Genomic DNA, 19,607 nt, shown 5'->3' with positions numbered 1-19,607 from the left:
TCCTTTCATCTTTGTCCCGCTTTGTGCTTTGATTTGTCCTGGAGCGCGGCGCTCCGCCGGCTCTTTGTCCGCGGACACAATGGCGCCATTCACATCACATCAGGAGACGCTGACGGCAATTTTCTGAAGGGTGCACAAGGCTGCACAACCTGGCGGACCAGAGGCCGGGGGAGGATTGAGACGGATGGGCCGAGGCCCAGGAGGAGCCGGGGGGGGGAGGTAAAGTTCCCTGGTAACTTTTCTGCAGAGGCCTGACGAGGTCGGTCTCAGGTGGAAAATGAGCCTGATCCGTGGTCCTGACAGGAATAAAGGCAGCGCACGTGTCCAGCACAGCTGAAATACAGAGAAAATGACCTTTGGTTGGTGGAACCAGATGAAGCTTCCCCTCAAAGGTTGTGGAGGTTTCACCCAAGCAGACACGACGACTCCAAAACACTTATAAACACTTATAAACACGCTACATTTAAACCTTTGTTCTATAGTAATCAGGGAATGTGGTTGGAACAGGTTCAACGTGTCCTGGACCTGGAAAATGTAGCTCCATCCGTCACCTTTATAAACAGGCCACTCCACCGTCCTGGAGAGGTCACTTCCTGTCCCCGTCACATGACCCCCCCAACCAGGATATCCTCAGATAGACTGAGCTGCTGCTGCTGACGTCCTGAAGAAGCTACCGACTAATGGCGTTAACACGACTTCAACGCCTGGAAGCAGAAACGCCTTCAATTCTTCCACTCAACCTTCTTCCTCCCTCTTCTTCCTCCCTCCTCCCTCTTCTTCCTCCCTCTTCTTCCTCCCTCCTCCCTCTTCTTCCTCCCTCCTCCCTCTTCTTCCTCCCTCTTCTTCCTCCCTCTTCTTCCTCCCTCCTCCCTCTTCTTCCTCCCTCTTCTTCCTCCCTCCTCCCTCTTCTTCCTCCCTCTTCTGCAGCATCAGTCTTTAAGGTCTTTGTCTCAGAAACACACAGATCAGAGGCAGCAGAAGCCGGTCTGCCGGTGCCGGTGCCGGTGCCGGTGTGTTGCGGGCGCCACACGGCGCCGGCTGTGGCATCTGTCAGCCTCGCGGATGATGGGCCTGTGCAGCCGAGGGCTGCCGCATCCAGCTGTGCAGGCAGAGGCGAGCAGACAGGCTACAACTCATCCGTCCGTTTCTTTCCTCCTGTCGTTTTTATGTGCGACTGCTGCAAACCAAAGCATCAAAGGTGCGGAGAGTAAAAGCTTTCACTCTGACGGGGGGGCACGCTTGGCATTCCGAGGAAGTGCGGCAGCGGTTTGGCTCCACTGCTGAGGGTCGAGTCGGCTTCAATGGGACCGCTGTCCCAGTCAGCAGATGGGATGGATAAAAAGATAAATCAAGTGGAGGCTGCACAACCTGCTGGAAAACCTAATAACAGCCTATTTAATTGCTCAACTATATCACGGAGGTTATGATGTATCGGGCAATCTCCCGCTCAGATCTGGGAGCGCTCCGGCCCCTCTCCTGCCCTCCACAACATCCCTACTGGCCCGGGGACACGGAAGGTCAAACGGAATAGAGGTGAGCATGAACGAAATGGGCGGGAACGTCTGAAGCGTCTGACGGTTACGGGTAAATATGTAACATCTCCCCAGCGGCCAGACAATCCAAAAGGTGGCGTGTCTTTTTGCGACATGATTGCCTCCAAACTTGAATAGCGCCTCCTGCTGGGGGTCCCTGTCAATGGCCCAGCTTCTCAGGGTGCAGCTTAAAGCTTTAATTATCGTGCTTGTGTTTGGCTTTAGGTTGCAGCAGCAAGCTGCAGACAGGTCTCCCAACATCAGTCCAACAGCGTTAGAAGGAAGGGGGGGCTGATCAATAATATCAGCTTTATCATTTTTAATGGAAGGAGATTGGAATAACGCTCCCTCCAGACCTGCAGCGGATTGATTTTTCTCTACCGTCTCAAATGAGATCTGCGCCCTTGAAGATGATCGCAGCTGGAGGAATGTTTGGCCGGTCGTATCGTTGCAGCGGGAACTTTCGGAGCCCCGCGTGCACCCAGGGGCCATCACAGCACCTGGCCTGATGGTCCCAGCCGGGCCTGTCTGGGTTTAATACCTGTGACCTCAAAGCAGAGCTGCTATTGATCCTTCATTCAAAGCCTCATGAGCCTTGTTCGGATATTTCTGCTGGTCGTGGGCCGAGAAGCTCTTCTCCAAACAATCAAGCGGAGATCTCGGCTCACTCTCTTCTCCAGCTTTAGAGGCACCCTACAAGTCACATGTGGATACCTTGAAGGCAGGAGGGTTGAAACCCAGTCCTCAAGGGCCCGATCCAGCCAGTTCTGACCTGCCAGGTAGGCACCTCTTTCCCCTGGGTTCTCCCTTGCTTTGGTGCCTCAGGTCCTGGGTTTGAGGCCCCCTGTAGGCAGCCAGAAGGTCACAGGTAGGTTCCCTACCGATGGAGTCCCTACAGGTCAGATAAACACGACTTGGATCGTAATGTCCAGTCTGGGACTTGGACTAATGACAGATGTTGAAACATACACGGAGATAAAAGGGCCGGAATCCTGCTGAATTTGTCCTGGTTCCGATCGTCATTTTGTCAGCGCCCTACAGTTCTCTCAGGCAGGCTCAGTTGTAATGAACAGAAGCCGCACTTTTCATTAGTCCTTTATGAAGCAGGTAATTTACTCATTAAGAGCTTTAATTAGTGACAGTGAACCGTGTTCCTCAAAATAAATGGACTGGCGCCACTTTAGAAGCTGAATCAGATCCATTTCCTCTTTAGAGTTCACACACGTTCTGTAATTACTCCTCTAAATTCACACTTGGTGCCAACATTCCGACCTTTTTCCCACATTTTTGCTTGATTTATTCCACTCTTATCTATCTAAAGCTCATCTCAACTGCATTTTAAAAACCATGTTATAATAAGTCGTGAGAGCTCAAATCCTGATTTATGGACTTCACCAGCGCAATGATTTATTCCTATTTTATACATTCACATTTTTTTCCATAAATGAACTCACTTTATTATTCTGGGATGGTTTATAAAGTTAAATCTGCTGTTTATTTTTGTCTCGGCTTTTTATTAAATGATTAAAACCACTTCTGAAAGATGAGTCTGATGATATTTTAATATTCCTGCCCTGTCTACACTTGGAGTCAAAGCCATTGATTTTCCCCCGCAGCAGTGATCTGCAGGGCACCGTTTGCTTTAGCTGATTAATGCAGGATCATTTACAGGAGCTACGGACTGCGTAAACAATCCCATCTGACGGTGGTCGGCTTCATTAGCCCGGAAAAACAACTGTAAACTCAAACAGATTCAGCTACATCACAGAGAGGAAACGGCTAAAAAGGATGTAAACGTGTCACCAAAGACTGATCTGATCAACGTAACATAGAGATGTAGCTAAAAAAACGGTGCCGGTCCAGAATTTCCAACAAGTGGAAAGTGCCGGCTGCCACAAAGACATGGAATCACATGGAATGTTCAACCCAGCAACTCCCTACTGACCCTGTTTAAGATGTTTATTGTCATTAAAACCTGGGACACAGATAAAACTGTCATACTTGAAGAAATGTCAGAGGAGGGAAGAGTTCTAAATAAAGAAGTGGCGTCGGTTGTTTTTCCTTGGTGAAGGTGCGGAACAATAAAATCACGGCACCGTTGTGTCCAAAACTGAATCAATATGACGTGTGAAACTGATAAAAATCGATTTTCCAGCTTGAAATGATGGATTTCTTTAAATTGACCCCTGCTTCTGCTAAAGGCGCCGCAGATGCTAAATGTCACCGGGGCGACGCGTGTCGGCGTAATTTAGACTCAGCCGTTATCCGGAGCTGCGATCGCCACGTGTCTTTGTCCCCCGCGTCCACCACAAAATGAAGCTGTATTAATAGCGGCGACGGCGACGGCAAGCAGGCGGCAAAATGAAACAAGAGAGGGAAAAAAGGGGGGAAAGATGGAAGATTAAAGAGCAAAGGGGAGCCCAACACCGCTGGTGTGTGGGCAGGAAGATGGGATGTGATAAAGGTGTGACACGAGCAGAGAAAAGAATATTAATGAAGGAAAGTCCAGGCTTTGCTCCTGTCCAGCACATCTAACAAAGGTAATCAGGCTTTATTGTGCCGGGCTGGATGGAGTAATGCGTTTACTGCCCTGACTCTGGGCTCCTGTCACATTAAAACTATTACATTTCACATCCTGCTGCAGGTTTAAACTCTGCTTTATCATCACAGCGGCAGCAGCGGGAATTATCGAGCGTGGAAATGTCACCGATAATTATTTTCAGAGTCTCGGCAGCTCAAAACCACAACGGAACACAGCGTGAAGTTCTTTCAGGAACCCAATTATGTGCTGACATCGACGCAGCTTTGGCCTCCGCGAGAAGCAGCGCGGGCTGGAGACAAAGGCGCCGCGTCCGGACACTTCTGGACGAAGACAGACAGCAAAGTCCTCCAGTCGCCTGATGGAGACTCTACTTTTAGTGATTTATTCCGGAACTTCCAATAGTGATGTGACATTAAAATGGGATTGATGATTAGAAGCAGGAAGTGGGATCATCAGGAGAAAATAGACTCACACCTGTTCAAATAACAGCACCCGTTAAAGCGGGAAGATGACGAACGACCTGGCGGACACGGTGAAGAACAGCTCCACCGTCTTGGAATCCGCTGAATCCGCTGTGCACCACGTGCACACTCACAGCCACTTCCTGTCTCCGTGTGAGTCATCCAACGTTATATTTATCCATTTTCCCCTCTGCATCTCTTCCTGCTCCTCCCTCTGTCTGCCTCTCAGTCCTCAACTCTCGGGACAGCTGACCTCTGCTGACCTCATATTATTCTATTGTAGCTGGAAAAGGACATGGGGGGGGGGGGGGGGGTCAAAATGGACGGACCTGGAGGAAGACCTAGGATGAGATATATGGACGAAGGAAGAGAGAGAAGAAGAGAGGATGGGGGAGAAGAAGAAGATGATAAAACAGCACAGAAGTCTGGAGCTGGTGGGCGCGCCCCCCTCAGGGGGCCCCGGGGGGGCCCGGGGGGACCCCTGCAACACCTTAATTTAAGAGCAAACAGTTTTAAAAGAAAAAGAAAACCTTTCATATCTGTGAGAGAATAGCGATGAGACTTGACAGTAAAGGTGTAAACGGAGCCGCGTTTTCAGAGCAGCGAATCATTAAAACATCAGCAGTCGTGGGAACCTCAAACCTTTGGGCGTATTTATAGCCCAGGTCCACGTGTTGTGTGTTCTGAGCTCACTTAAGGGCTCCAAAAGAGCTTTCAAGCCCAACCATCGATGAAGCAAAGTTACAACACAGGAAAAAAAGTTCCCCGCCGTCGTCTCCGCCAAGTGTTCTTCACCTTAACAACGCTCGCTTTTCTGCTTCAAAGCCGTGCACTCCCGTGACCTCCGAGGCATTAGTCTCCATCTCCTCCCATAATAACATCTAAAAGCTCCGCTGCACCTGTGGGAGCCGGAGCGGCATTCCTGCGGGAGCGCCGCTGCACTTTTCATCTCAGAGAAAGGACAGTTTCTTTTCCTCAGCTAGTGCTGAAAAATGGGAGGGGCGGGGGGGGGGGGGGGGGTTGTGGACATCAAGACTGTGGCTGAGATGCAGCTCGAAGGTTCTGTCGCATCAGTCAGGCACGGAGGGAGTGGGAGGCGCAGGAGTGAGAGGAGAAATGACACAGTGGTCAGTGCATTTTAATGTCAATTAAAGGCAGCAGCCTGACAGGAGGCGCTCCATAAAGCAGGCAGCTGTGACGGAGTGACTGATAGCAAGGACGGGGCAACCCCCCCCCCCCCCCTCTCTGCCCTTCTTTCGCAGTTTTTCCTCCGTGTTGCCACTCTAAATGTCTTCCCCAACTCCTTGACCCCCGCGTGCTCTCTAATTTCTCGGCCCACCCTCAAGGCCAAAGGATGTGGAGAACAGGGATATGGATATGGCCCATCCATGAGTCACGGTAATGGCTCTCCCTCCTCTTGACCCCCCGTCACCTCACCTATCGGGCCCATCTACAAGAACCAAATGGCGAATCTCATCTGCGTCCAGCCCATTAGCTCCCCTCCAGTAAATCGGAAAAGAATAAAAAATCCGAATCACCTCATTATGCACAGTGGAATTGAGGAATTGTTTCTCGCGGAGCTGCAGATGGGCTCCAAAGCTCAGCGGGAACTCTGGGAGCCGCCGGTGCACCGACCTCTCCTAGCGCACGTTCAAAGGAAACCACGGAACCAACCATGGAAACCAGGAAAACTCTGATACGCTGTCCAACACGTGTGTTCCACCAAAACTGCTCCTTCAGCCGGTTTGGTGACGGTGTCCCCGTGTGTCCTGTTATTTTCCCAACGGATAAACCCTCCGAGGGGGGAGGCCTCGGGTTGTCCTGGTCCTGGTGTCAATCAGCAGCTGCAGCAATGGCTGTCCCAACAAAGGGCCGTCCAGCGTCCGTCCGTCCATCCGTCCATCCGTCCATCTGTCCCCCCCAACTGTTTACATACTGAACCAATCAACCTATAATAATGGCAGAACGTTCCAATTCTGTCCGTTTATGTCACTCTGACATTTTCCTTGTCCAACAGGTTTTAGACGCTCTTGTCTGGCGTGGAAGCGGGAACGTGAAGGGAAACGTGCACAGAGGGGGCGCGCATGTGCCAACACAACACAAGCAAATCCATTTTCTGTGTTTACGTCCAACATCTGGCCAGAGGCTCCGCCCACCGGATCAAACCGAAGCGTAGCCTCGGGGGGGCGCCCGTTTGCTACAGCTCAGGAAGATAACAGAGGACAACAAAGAATTCCGTGTCCCCGCAGGTCCCTCCGTGGATGTTTCAGATGGCGAGACAGCGAAATAAAGAGCGCTTATCGGAAAATCTGGAGGATCCAAGGGTGTCGCAGGTGTCCCCGTGTCGAGTGCTGATGGCCCGTGTCCGTGTCGGGTCAGCGTGGAGGCAATTCCAACAGGATAATCCAAGAGACGGAACAAAAGGAGCGTCATCCGGCTCCGCGGCAGCCAAGCAGGGAAAAGGGGTTTATGGGAAGCAGGAGATGAAGAGGAAAACAGAATTCCTGACATCTTATTTGTCTCCGTGATGCGGAAAAAGAAAAACGTGCGTCGGGGATTCAATGCACCTGGGACAAGAGCCGGTCGGTTAATAACGTGCACAGCTGGAAACATGCACTTTATATGCAGGCTCAATCCCTTAAATTCAGCTCTCCGGCGCACGTCGGCGGGATCAGGACTGATCTACTGCTGCTGTTTTCAATCAATCCTATCGGCTGCAGTCTGATCCGGGCTGCAGATTGATTGGCTTCACTCTCTTTTCATATTTGCGCATGCGAAAATAAAAAAAAATAGGCAGGTGCACGTGCACGTGCACGGCTAATGTGGCGTGTTTCAGCTTTATTCGATCCGGAAGAGTTCAGACGACCCAGCGAACATGTGAGGTGTGAGGGACGGTTCCCGAGCTCGGAACCACGTCAAAGACAGACGCCGCATTAGCAGCAGTCAGCCCATAATTCCCATTTCTCCATGACAACCAGGCGTTTGGCTGCTGGAAGCGTCTCGTGCGCAGCAGATGGCTGTCAACACGGGCAGCCGACGCTGTGGACCGATCCTGGTCACCTGGAAACAAACACCAGCCCGGTTCCATCCCGCCATGTGCACCAGGCTTCAGCGGAAGACGGGGGGGGGGGGGCCCAGGACGAGGCGATCCCCCCCCCCCCCCTTCCCCTGAACTCATCCAAACAAAGCTTTATTGTTCCCTCCTCCGTTTACAGCGTCATTACGGCAAAATGTATGCCTCTGATGTGGCTCGGCTTCGCCTCCAGTGCCGAGTTTGCACAAAGTAGCTCGTCCGTACGCGGCCGCCTGCTGCTCGCACACCTGGCACGCCGGAGGAGCCGTGCGAGGACGGCGGCGGCGGCGAGATGATTAAAAATGGCCGGTCGCAGGAAAAGCTAAAGACTGATGTCAGCACAGTGAGAGTGTGACAAAAGCTCCTGCAGACGACCAGCTAATCAATAAACAGCCTCTCCTGAGAGCAGGTGTCCGTCACCTCTGACCCGGACCTCACACCTCCCGATCCGGGCGCCGAACCCACAGCACAACACAGCTGCCTGGGCCCGGAGGCCATCAACTCTGGTGAGTCCTGGCTGAGCAGGAACCCTAATGGAGTCCAGCAGCTCAGAGATGAAGCATCAAATAAACGCTCCGCAGCTTCTCCCTCACTTGTACGACAGCAGGATGTGTCCAGATCGGAGCATCTCTCCCCGTCTGAGTGAAATGTGTCAGTAATACGGGCGCCGCCGCCGCCCTGCTGGCCTCTCAGCTGTAATATGTGGCCCTTCATCGCCTGCTATCTGTGGTCATCAGGAGTAATAGCCTCCCCCTTAACTGCCTCATAGCTCTGACCTTTTCAACCGCACTGAATGTGCAAATTGTTCTTGATTTTGTAGCCCATGATTTTCTCTCTGCCCCCCAACCCCCCCCGCCACCCCTCCCCCTCCCCCTCCCCCTCCCCCTCCCCACTATTGCCCCCCTGGAGAACAGAAACTATGCTGCAACACACCAAAGGACCCCAGTCGATTCCACCACAGCCTGCTCGTACATCATATCTGGAGAGTATAGATTTCTAATATCTCGCTACTCCAGCCCGAGTGATGCAACAGATATGGATTCTGGGCACATATCAGAGATTCCCGGGAATATTCATTATAGATGCACACAGACGTTTGATCGGAGGATTAAAATAGATGGCCTCCTGCACCCGGGATTACTCCAAATGGACTGTTGGGGTAATTAAGGGCGGAGCAGGAGCAATTAAGGACAGGCAGCAGCGGATTTCAGCTCTTTGATGGTGACGTTCGCACGGCTGCCATTTTATGTCCCGGGAAATTGAGAAGCAGCATTTAATCCTGGACAATCCACAATAAGAACAGAGATGGAGAGAGCTGCTTCCAGGGTCGGCCTCACCTGAGGGGCGGGGCTTGTGCTGCAGGGTGCTGATTGGTGGAGCACATCAGCAGTGTTCTGGAAATGATGGTGGAAAAAGGACAATCCTCTTATTTTGGGTGCTAAAATGCTAGGGCACCAGTTAGCATTAGCCTGTTGTGTGGCATTTTGGGGCACTTTTCCAAAGAGAGGCAAAGGCTGGTGAGAATTCCTGGACTAAAAGGCGGACTTTATCGAGGTGTCCTTGTTCGTTGTGATGCACAAACCGTTCACCGCACCTGGATCCCTTCGACTCGCTTGCTGAGTGTAAATAGCCACTTCAGTGCTAACACATTGCCTTGGGGAGGGTATCGCGGGGGGGTTAGCGTTCTAAAAGGCAAGCGCTCAGGGGAAAAAATGATACCCACTCCTTCATTAGCACCCCATTAGAACCAAAGGTAAATAGAGGGATGGCGAGGGGAGGACATTACAAAAGAGTAATCAGTGCCGAGTGAATATGAAAGGAGGAGAACGCCACAATTACTTTAATTACTGTTATTATTAGTCAGACCTCCATTATCGAGAATTAAAAAGTCGTCATGCTAACGGCTTGTGAAGCTAAATGATTAAGAGTCAGCCCCTCCCATTTTCTGATGGGCCATGACTGTTGTCCCCCCCATCCCCCCCCACAACTCTGAAGGACCACTTTGGAGCCATGTCCTGCTACCAGCACCATCATCTCCTCTCCTCATCCTCAGAGGCCTCTTTGTCATCCTTTACACCTCCAGTCTGACAGGTACAAGACCCAAAAGGAAAAAAGAAGCTAACTTGCTAACGCTGGACACCAGGGTGCTTCATTTAACCAAAGATGGGGTCTCATGTGTTCCTCATGTTCTCCGCCTGTTCTGTGGCCTCTGCGCGGTCGTTAGCCTCCTTGTTCTGCCCCGTACCCCCACCTCCTCACACACCCGGTTTCTTCACTCCTCACATCCTTCCTGTGTCAGCAGAACCACGTTAGAATCGTATTTTTCTTTCGTAACTCTAACAAGGTCGCCCATCTTTCAATCCAGGCTGATGTAATAAGGGAAACGGGACTGAGGAATAAATGGAAGCGTTCCTGAAGAGGTGGCAGAAGCTAACAAACGTCTGTAGCCTGTTGCAACGTAGCTTGTGTGTCAGATCTGATCTGCGTCTCTGCCATCATATGCATCAAATAGGAGACGCCTCGGGAAGGGGGGGGGGGGCCGTTTAATAGAGTGGGGAGAGAAGCTCGGTTCCCCGTCAGGAGAGACGCGATCATCATCAGAAAGGCAGGAAACAACAATATTCAGGATATTCCGTTTGTGTTACGGACGGAGAATCCCATTCCGTCTCACAGGAGGAGAAACAGCTTTTTTCAGACTGTTTACAAGTCACGCCAAGATTTTCTTCTTGTTTGTTGCTTTTTCCAATCAATATTTCCTGTACGTCTGAGGCCAAATACCACTTAGCATGCTCACCTTGATGCAACATATATACAGAGGAGGGTCATTGTTTTCACCAGTAATGCTAATCTGTGTAGCTGCGTGCTAGCGGTGAAACAGGAAGTGTCTCGTTGGCGGCTGTCCTGACGCGTCATCCATCTTCTGACCCGTCCGCATAAAACTCAGATCTCCCTCCAGTCCCCAGACAGAACGAGAACATCTAGCTATTACACGTAATGAGCGGAAGGGAGGCAGCGATGCATAAAATACTCACATTTTAAAACGACCTAATTTATCTGATGGCCGGTGCTCGAGCCCGTTTCCCGCAGGGCGCCGCCAAGGGGCTCGGTGTCATTTAGAGGTGAGAGCCACATGAGCCGAACCGCGGAAAATATTTCTTTTATTCAACGGCCGTGCTGTGATTGACAGCCTTGAATTGCCTCGACTGCGACCTTGGAGGACGGGCGCCGGGAGTGAAGTTCGCTTTTTTTTGTGTGGGTGTAAAATTGCGGCCCCGCGGTGGAATCTGGGTCCCGGAACAGCCCCCGCTTGGTATTTTCAGACCGGAGAGCTTTTATTAAAAGGCATCGTTCATTTTTGATGACGTAACAATTTGTTGACGTTATCTGGTACTAGTGCCCTGAAGCATTATGGGTAATTAATGTGAATGATGCAGCGTTATTACTAGCATACGGATTAAAGATGGCAACGCTAAATATGGGGTCATTTTTGTGGATAATGTTGATAATAAAGCTGAAACACTCCGAGTGCCTGTGGAACAACCACATCTTCACACAGGGGCAATTCAGGGGCAATTCAGGGGCAATCGGGAGACGGAATAGTGACAACGGTGACGAGGCGGTCGAGCTGTCCGGACGATTTTCTCCACCCAAGTCCGATAACTCCTCTCAGCCTCGGCCTTCTCTTCTTCTCACCCTCAAAGTCACTCGAGTTTGCCTCCCCCGTCCTCCCCCGTTAGCATCCCGCATGCCGACAAAACACATGAAGGAACGCGCGCCGCCGCTACGGAGGAAACATCTTCCCTCGGGAGAGTCCCGGCGACCTCGGCCGAGCGTGCGCAGGCTGATGAGGTGAAAGTAATCTAAATGGTTCCCTAAGAGGCCGCCGCACATTCACTCACGGCAAATCGTATCATCACGCCCCCCATGGTGGCGCGCCGCCCCCTTCCGGAGCTCACGCCGCTCCGAAGGGGGTGAAAATGTTGAAAATGAGCCGAGGTGCCGCCGAGATGGGGTCCGCTTGCTTTGGCTGCAATTTCCTGCCCCCCCCCTCCTCTCCCAGGGGTCAGTAATTGAGTGGCAGGAATGGAAGGAAGAGCCACAAGTTGAGCTGAAGTCAAAAAACAGTTTTATTTCTCTGGATACATTTGAAGAGGAAGAAGAACTGAAATGAGAGCAGGGAGAGAGGCCACGAGAGGTTATCATGGATTTACACAACACAAGTGTGTGTGCATGTGTGTGTGTGTGTGTGTGTGTGTGTGTGTGTGTGTGTGTGTGTACTCACACTGGCTACATATCAAGTACCAAGAGTCTTATTCTACTAGTAAAGTGGGTTAGAGGTAGGTTGTGTGTGTGTGTGTGTGTGTGTGTGTGTGTGTGTGTGTGTGTGTGTGATGCTGTCAATAACTCAATCTCACCATGTGTGGTGGGGTTCTCTGGAACTGGTCCCAGGGCTGCTTTCCAAAACTGGAGCAGAGAATCTCCTGATGCTCCGCCGCAGCTAAATGCAACCTCCGTGTGTCCTGAAGGTCGAGGTGACCTTGGTGCAGTCAGTGACACGGAAATGGAGGAATTGAGAGCATGTGATCTTTTGGGGATACTAAACAAGACAAACAGGCAGCAGTCCAGGCTTGTGCGGAGCCTCGACAGACAGTCAGGAAGTCGGTTTGGGTTCACGGAACCTTTGCTGGTGTTACAGAAAGACGGAATAACGGCTGAAGAGTGAATTTTCCAGTCTAAAATCCCAGCGAGAAACTTTTTTTTTCTCCAAATACAAAGGCAGAACTATGTGATTAAGATCTGAGCAGGAAAAGTGACCAAAGCGTTGCAGCTGATTAGCTGAAATTAGCATCAACATGTCTGAAAACCCTGAGCAGACAACATCAAATGTGCCTGAAATCTTTACTACACTAAAGAGCAGGGCACAACATCAAAGAAAAGATCACCCTAAAATGGAAAGATCAAAGCAACAAACTAGAATTACACACAGTTTAAATTTCAGCTAAAAAAAACACATTTTAAAATTCACTCTCTCCCCCCAGAAGAGTAATTTAATTCAGTTCTATCCGGGCCTGGACCTGCTGATGTATTCATAGAAAACAATGAGTGTTCTTCCACACCGGCAATGTGAATCTTTTCTTTCTTTCTTTCTTTTTTGTTTCCATGGGCTTTGAGTATCTTCAGAAATGTAATCTGCGCGTCCGTATTAAAATTCATGAGGACAGATAAGACGGGACTTTCATTAGTGTGGGATTCTGCTAGTTTCAAGTTAAAACCCAAAGTACTTCCAGCAGCATTTTCTAGGATCTGATCTAAGGTCGGAACACCGGAGGTCAGGAAAGTGTCCACCAACCCAAGGATGGGACCCCCGCCCCCCCCCAGAACGTACCAGCATCCTGCCAAGATCACCGGTTTTTGTTACACGGTAGAAGAGAGAAAACACCAATGAAATCAGGCCTCACTTTAAATGCTAGCTTTGAAAAACCCAAACAGATCCAGAAGGTGTTTGGGCCGCGGGGCGAATGATGTCTCGGGGCCCCGGAGCAGCGCTGATACGTTTGCAGGGAAAACAATGTTCAACATTTCCCTCACAGCTGGCTGAGCACACATTATGATGGAGAGAGCCCATGATGGGAATCGGCGTCCCAGGAATTGGCCCGCACGAGAAAAATGAAGCGTTTAGAGGGACACCGCGAGCTGGCGGGACGCTGATGGGCATTTTCTCAGCGTTTCCCCGAGACGGGCCGAGCGAGCAGCTGCGGCACAGCCACAAATATTTACAGCTAGCGTAGCCAAAGGATATTTAGCAATTAAGACAGGTGCGCTTGAACCACAGCGCGTTTGGAACCTTCGTGTTCAGGCAGCGTTTCGCCGCATCAGGAGGAATTTCGTTTGCTGTGATGAATTCGTGGTCGACTACATTTTGATGAGACCTCTTAGAACCTAATAAACAGGCTGTTCTTCTTGTAGGGGGGGTCATGCACACCCCTGTGGGGTCCATGAACCTGACCCAAACAACAGGTACCAAAGAAAATAGGGTATTAGGAGTAATCGTGTCTTTTTACCAAGGTTTTACCCGTAAACCAACATGCTAACACGATGCTAAAATCGTGATTTTCTTTGAGTCCACCAGCACCGCGGATGTTCCTTAGTTATTCTTTACTGGAGGGATGTTAACGGAGGGAGAAAGTCTTTCCAAAGGTGTTGATTGTGAACGTATTTAAGGATAGGTGGAAGCAACCTGAGAAGAGCGCCGCGGCGTGTGAGAAAGAAAGAGAAGAAGAACTGCAGCAAACAGGAAACAGCGTCGTCGGAGCCGAATGCCGCTACGCTATAAAGAGCAGCTCACGTCTCACGTGGCTACGCGTCTGTAATAAATGTGCGGCTGGGACGAGCATTTGTATGCTAACAATGCTAACAGAAAAGACTTTTACGCTCTGGAATTGGTCATGAATATTAACACACTCCTGGGGCCTCAACAAACTGCTGATGTCTTTTTCAAGTCTTCTTCTCCACTCTGATTCCCCCCCTTTATTTTCTAATTATTTCCATTCACCACTCCCCCCCCTCCCCCCCCCATCTCACCTCACCCACCTGAGCGTCTGCCGGCTCCTGCCGCCGTCCTCACCTGTCAGGCCACGGAGGATGTGATAGTTTTGGCACCTCGGAGGTGCTGGAGGAGAAGAAGTAGCTGTCTAATTGTTGTTCCGTCATCCCGCGCGAGCTCGGAAGAGCTTCCTCGTGCTTCCTGCAAAGATCCGCAGCGTTTGGCACTTTTAGTCAAATTCATGTCAAAGTCAAACGCAGCCTGGCAAACATAAAACACCCAGCGGCTTATTTTGAAGGGGCCGTCACCATGGCAACCACGTGCAGATGCCAACTGCCACTTGTCGCTCCGGTTTAGGTCCTCAGGTCCATATTGTGCCAACATTAGAAGCCCTGCTGCCACCTTTGCAAACTCAAGGTCAAGCTTTAATTTCCTTCGAAGGGCCCCGCGAGCAGCTATCGACTGCAGGGTTTCGGCCGAAATGAAACGCGCGTGCACGTCGGGGGGGTGCGATCGGCGTGCTGCGTCTGGAGCTTTTCTGCCGTCCGGATCACCGGTTTAACTTTGTGGTCAAAGCCATTAAAACTGTAGCCGCGCAGAATTATGAGGTGCTTGCAAATGTCACCCAAAACAATATATCGATTGTGTGGAAATGTCAGAGAAAAGCTCGCATCGGCGAGCAGCCGGCGCGGAGAGGGGCCGCTTTAGCCGCCGCCGTCGGGAGGACGGGGGGATTAAAGACCTGAGAGTTGCGAATCTGAATGAAAAACCAGCGCAAAGAGATACACCAGGCGAGCGCAGAAGCCTTTAAAATGACATTTCAGGTTATGGAGCCCATGCAGGTCACAGTCTGAGTGACCCCGGGCACCTTCGGGGGCGTTGCTCCTCCAGACCCCCTGCTGGGGGTGGTGGAAGCACGGGGCTGAATGTTGAAACCCCTCCACGGATACAATAAAGTTCCCGCCGTGTTGAGGGCTGGAACTTTGTGTCTACTTCTGACGCTGACCTGTGAATAGAGATGGAAACCATCCACTCAAATCTGGCCTTTGAGCCCTGAGGAGCGTCGAAATCCCTGCAGTTTCCACTCACACCACCAGATGTCACCAGATCTGTCTGAACGTTTGTTGGGTCAAAGCTCAACCTGGAGCAGAACCATCGAATCTGCGAGGGTTAAAACTTGATCATGGAGGCGGAGCCATCTTCACACACGCGGTGACCCGTGCTGACCAGAAGAGGGGACCGTTGCTAAGGACAGCGCGGCAACCGAACTCTCATCTGCACCCGCATGAGACGAGGTCCAACGCCGTCCCTCCTGTAACGTGGTCAGTGGCGGCCCAGAATAGCAGCTTGTTGCACGCGGCTACCCCCCCCCCCACACACACACACACACACACACCCCTCCCCCCTTCACCCCCCTGCAGCGATTTTTACTCGGCTCAGGCGTCACACTCGTGACCCCCGGAGGAGAGGTGGTCCCAAACAGGATCCCGCATTGATCCGACACAATTACTTTGACCCAGAATGTTGGATCAAGCTTTTGCCACACACACACACACACACACACACACACACACACACACGCACGCACACACACACACGGACGCACACACACGCACACACACGCACACACACACACACACACACGATCGTTTCCAGAGGTTTCCAGGACACCTGTGTTTAAATTAAATGGTTTTTTTAACAATAGGGTGCCTTTTGTGGAGGATTAAAGAGTAAAAGTGTAAGTTCTCATCTTATATAACAGTCAGACCTCATCTTTTCTCTCTCCTCTCCTCCTTTCATCCTTCGCTCTCTTTCTCCCGCAGCCCTTTGGATCATCGCGGCGCCTCCCTCGCACTTTTGCTCCATCTCTCCTGACATCTAGTTCAGAAGCGGGGCCTCCTGCCACGGGCCCCCCGTCACCTCTGTCATCCTCTCCTGCCGCGGCTCCCCTCTCAGTGGGGGGCATTCCCGTTTTCCCTCCGACACTCTCTCGGCTTCACATTTTCTCCCTTCATCTCCCTCCTTTCTGTCCTCCTCCTTCCATCTGTCCGTCTTCGGCAAAGTTACTTGTAAAACTCTAGTTTTTTTTGCAGCTTGTGTTCTGTTCCAACAACATTCCTAGTTTTTGGAATGTCCAGGACACCCTTTAGTGACTCCTGTCGCTGTTTAGTTTAAATCTGTCCTTCAGGTTTGGGTTCAAGTTTTGGGGGGAGTTTAGAATTCTCGATTATTTTTGTTGGTCAGTAACTTTCTGTTCTTCTTCTCCGCATTGATCCAGCTTCCGGGTCCTCCGGGGTTGTCACTCTCGCCGCTCCTGCAGACAGACAAACACACACACACACACACACACACACACACACACACACACACACACACACACACACACACACTTCTATCTTGGTGGAGACTTTCCATCCATTCCCCAGACACTTCCCAGAACCCAAACCATTATGAGGACATGCCTTTCCCTCAACCCCCTTAATCTTAACCTATTTTAACTTTAAATGTCCCCAAAATGTCCTCACCTTGGAAAGAGAAATGTTTGTTATGGTCCTCACTATGTCGCATGGACAAGCACACACACACACACATTCCTGTACTGCTGCCTTTTCCAGGACGTCCATAGACCTGATCCAGTCTTTGACCCCTGACCATCAGGACTAAATGCTTAACCTCGACCCTGAGATTGACCTTTAAACAAACTTTATGTGGATGCAGACAAGCAGAGAACGGGGAGTGGGGACACAGGTGTAAGGCTTAACCCCTCAGAGACCTCTCAAGTTGTGGGGACCAGACAAAATGTCCTCACTTTGCAAGTAAATAGTAAATGTTGGGTCTCATTATGTAGCTTGTAGTGCAAGAGCACGCGCACGTGGCGGAAAAAATGAGGTTCCCTTCCAGTTCTCAGCCACTTTTGTCCTTCTGAAGCAAGGACGGAGCGGGAGTGTGTGTGTGTGTGCGTGTGTGTGTGTGTGTGGGTGTGTCAGCGTGTGTGTGAGAGACAGTGTGTATGAGGTCGACCTTGAAAGTTTATAACGGGGAGAGATTATTTGTGCATATAAACAGATTATGATGATGGTAATGATGATAAGCGACAACTGCCTCTGAATTCAGGGAGGAGAGATTGCATCCATTTAATATCAGTCTCCATCTCACTCACGCACGCACCCACACACGTGCACGTAAAGGAAAGCAAGGATGACGAGAGGACCTTGAAAGAGACGTAGCGATGCTGTGAACTTGCTGATGCTACAACAGGGCGACGCCGCCGTTGGGTTTTTATTCCGTCCGTCTCCTCGTGCGCTCCGAGCGTGCGTGAGTGTTGGAGAAAAGCTGCCTTTGAATGCTGATCCTTTTATCCAGAGTGGACATCTAAATATTTTAGCGCGAGTGTGGGCTCAGAGGCCGTGTTTGTTATGCGGGGAGGAACGCAACTCTGAAAGACTTTTTTTCTTTTTGACAAACACGTCAACAGAGGACAGGAAGAAGAAGAAGAATACGGAATTAAATAATGCAGAAACAGAGGAAATCAGCCATGGACTGCAACAATTAAAGCCGAGTGTGTGTGTGTGTGGGGGGGGTGATAGCCCTTCAGGAAGCAGCATTAACAGAGGACTCTTGTGCACACACGGAAAAGACAATTGAGGCAGATATAATCATTACCTCCGCAAAGCTCAGCCCGCATTGTTCCATCAAGGACAACATGATGGTAATTTGCACCTTAATAGGAGGGCCAGTCTCCGGCGGGGAAATCTGCCCCCCCCCCCGCCCCCTCCTCGGTGGCCTTCTTTCACAAATCTCACACAGCGATTCCCGCTGTGCTGCACTGCCCCCTGGCGGCGGCGGGTAGAACCGCAGGAGCGCTGCTGGCTTTAATTGAGGCTTTTACAGGTGGCGAAAGGAGGAAAAGCAGAGAGGGAACTAAAAACTCCTGAGGTAGTCACAAATCATCCGGTGGGGGATGAGAGAGGGCTTATTATTGGCCGTCCGTCCTGTGGGGTCATTTATCAGCGCGACGCCGCTGCTGAGGACGGAAAGATGCAAGGACGCTGACCTGGAGCGCTTTACGAGCTGCTGGAAGCCGTGCGGTCCAGTGACAAATGGCCACAGTGACCCAGAGGGGGCTCACCTCAACATGTAACACCCTGCCCTACTAATAATCCACAGATGTGGAGGCGGGTGGGGGGGCGAAGGATCCTCAACACCTTGACCCTGAATAGAAGACAGAAATGGTAGCGGTCTCCAGCAAAGGCAAAATTCTATTTTCACCACCTGAAATCAAAACATTCCCTTGAAAATGCTAATAAGCTAACAGAAAAAGTGCCAATGATCGAAACAACCAAAACTCGCTTCAATAACATTCCCCACACTTTCAGAGTGAGAATGAAAAAGGATCCTAAACAGCAGGAGACGGTAATCACGCAGATTCTCATTGAATTAAAGAAAAGACACCGTGAGACCGACTTTGCTCGTGTTAATTGACGTATCCGAGCTTTTTTAATTGCTTTTGGAAACCCCCAAAGTTACGACGGGGGCGACATTTAGCGCCGCCTGGCGAAAGATCACAAAGCTTCGGTGAAAAATGGCACAAGAGTCCGCCGGCGGCACGAGGGGAAGGTGAAGAGCGAGAAGACGAAGTACAAGTGTGACTTTGTCGGACACGGCCGGTGTTCCAGGCGGCCTCGTTGATCATGATCTGACCTTTGACCCCGATAGAGAAAGATAAAGTCGACACTTTGTGCAGTTGCAGTGCAAAGACAGAGGCTGGGTTCAAGTTCTAATAATAAAAAAAAATCCTGCATGTTAGCACTGCGGCTAGCTTACAGTTGGCCTAATAGCTAACTGCAACATTTAGCTAAGTGTGCGGCATTTTTGGAATGAAGAAATTAACTAAAAGTCACATTTTTTCTTATATAAATGCCACAAAAGAGACGAAGTTGATTTAACCCACCAGCAGGGGGCGGCATAGGGGTTAGGGCTCACTGCTGAGGAGCCATTTATCATATCGGAGACGAGTATTTACCTAAAATAAAGACACCAGAGAGAGAGAAACATCGCAACTTTTGAGGAGAAACAGCAAAAAGTATGTGACCCCAACAGAAACAGAGAGTGTGTGTTTACAGGTCTGTGTGTGTGTGTGTGTGTGGGCGTGTGTGTTTTCAAGGGCAGCATCGGTGCTGGTGACAATAAACTTTCCAAACTGTTTCACCTCATAAATTTTCATTTAGACGGGAATCTGCTAGCAGCCCCCCGTGTTCACACAACCCTCAGGTGGTAAAGTTCCCGTTTTCCCACCTCCTGCTCCCGACAAAGTCACAACTTCAAAGTCAGTCACACACACACACACACACACACACACACACACACAGTTCCCCCTCCTGCCCTCCAGTGGGGCTCTTTCAGCCTTTGTAATGTATAATTGAAGTTGTGTGTCATATTCCGCTCATTTCTGATC

The sequence above is a fragment of the Takifugu rubripes genome, chromosome 15, assembly GCF_901000725.2.
Source record: "Takifugu rubripes chromosome 15, fTakRub1.2, whole genome shotgun sequence".
NCBI lineage: Eukaryota > Metazoa > Chordata > Actinopteri > Tetraodontiformes > Tetraodontidae > Takifugu > Takifugu rubripes.
This window is presented reverse-complemented; position numbering follows the sequence as displayed.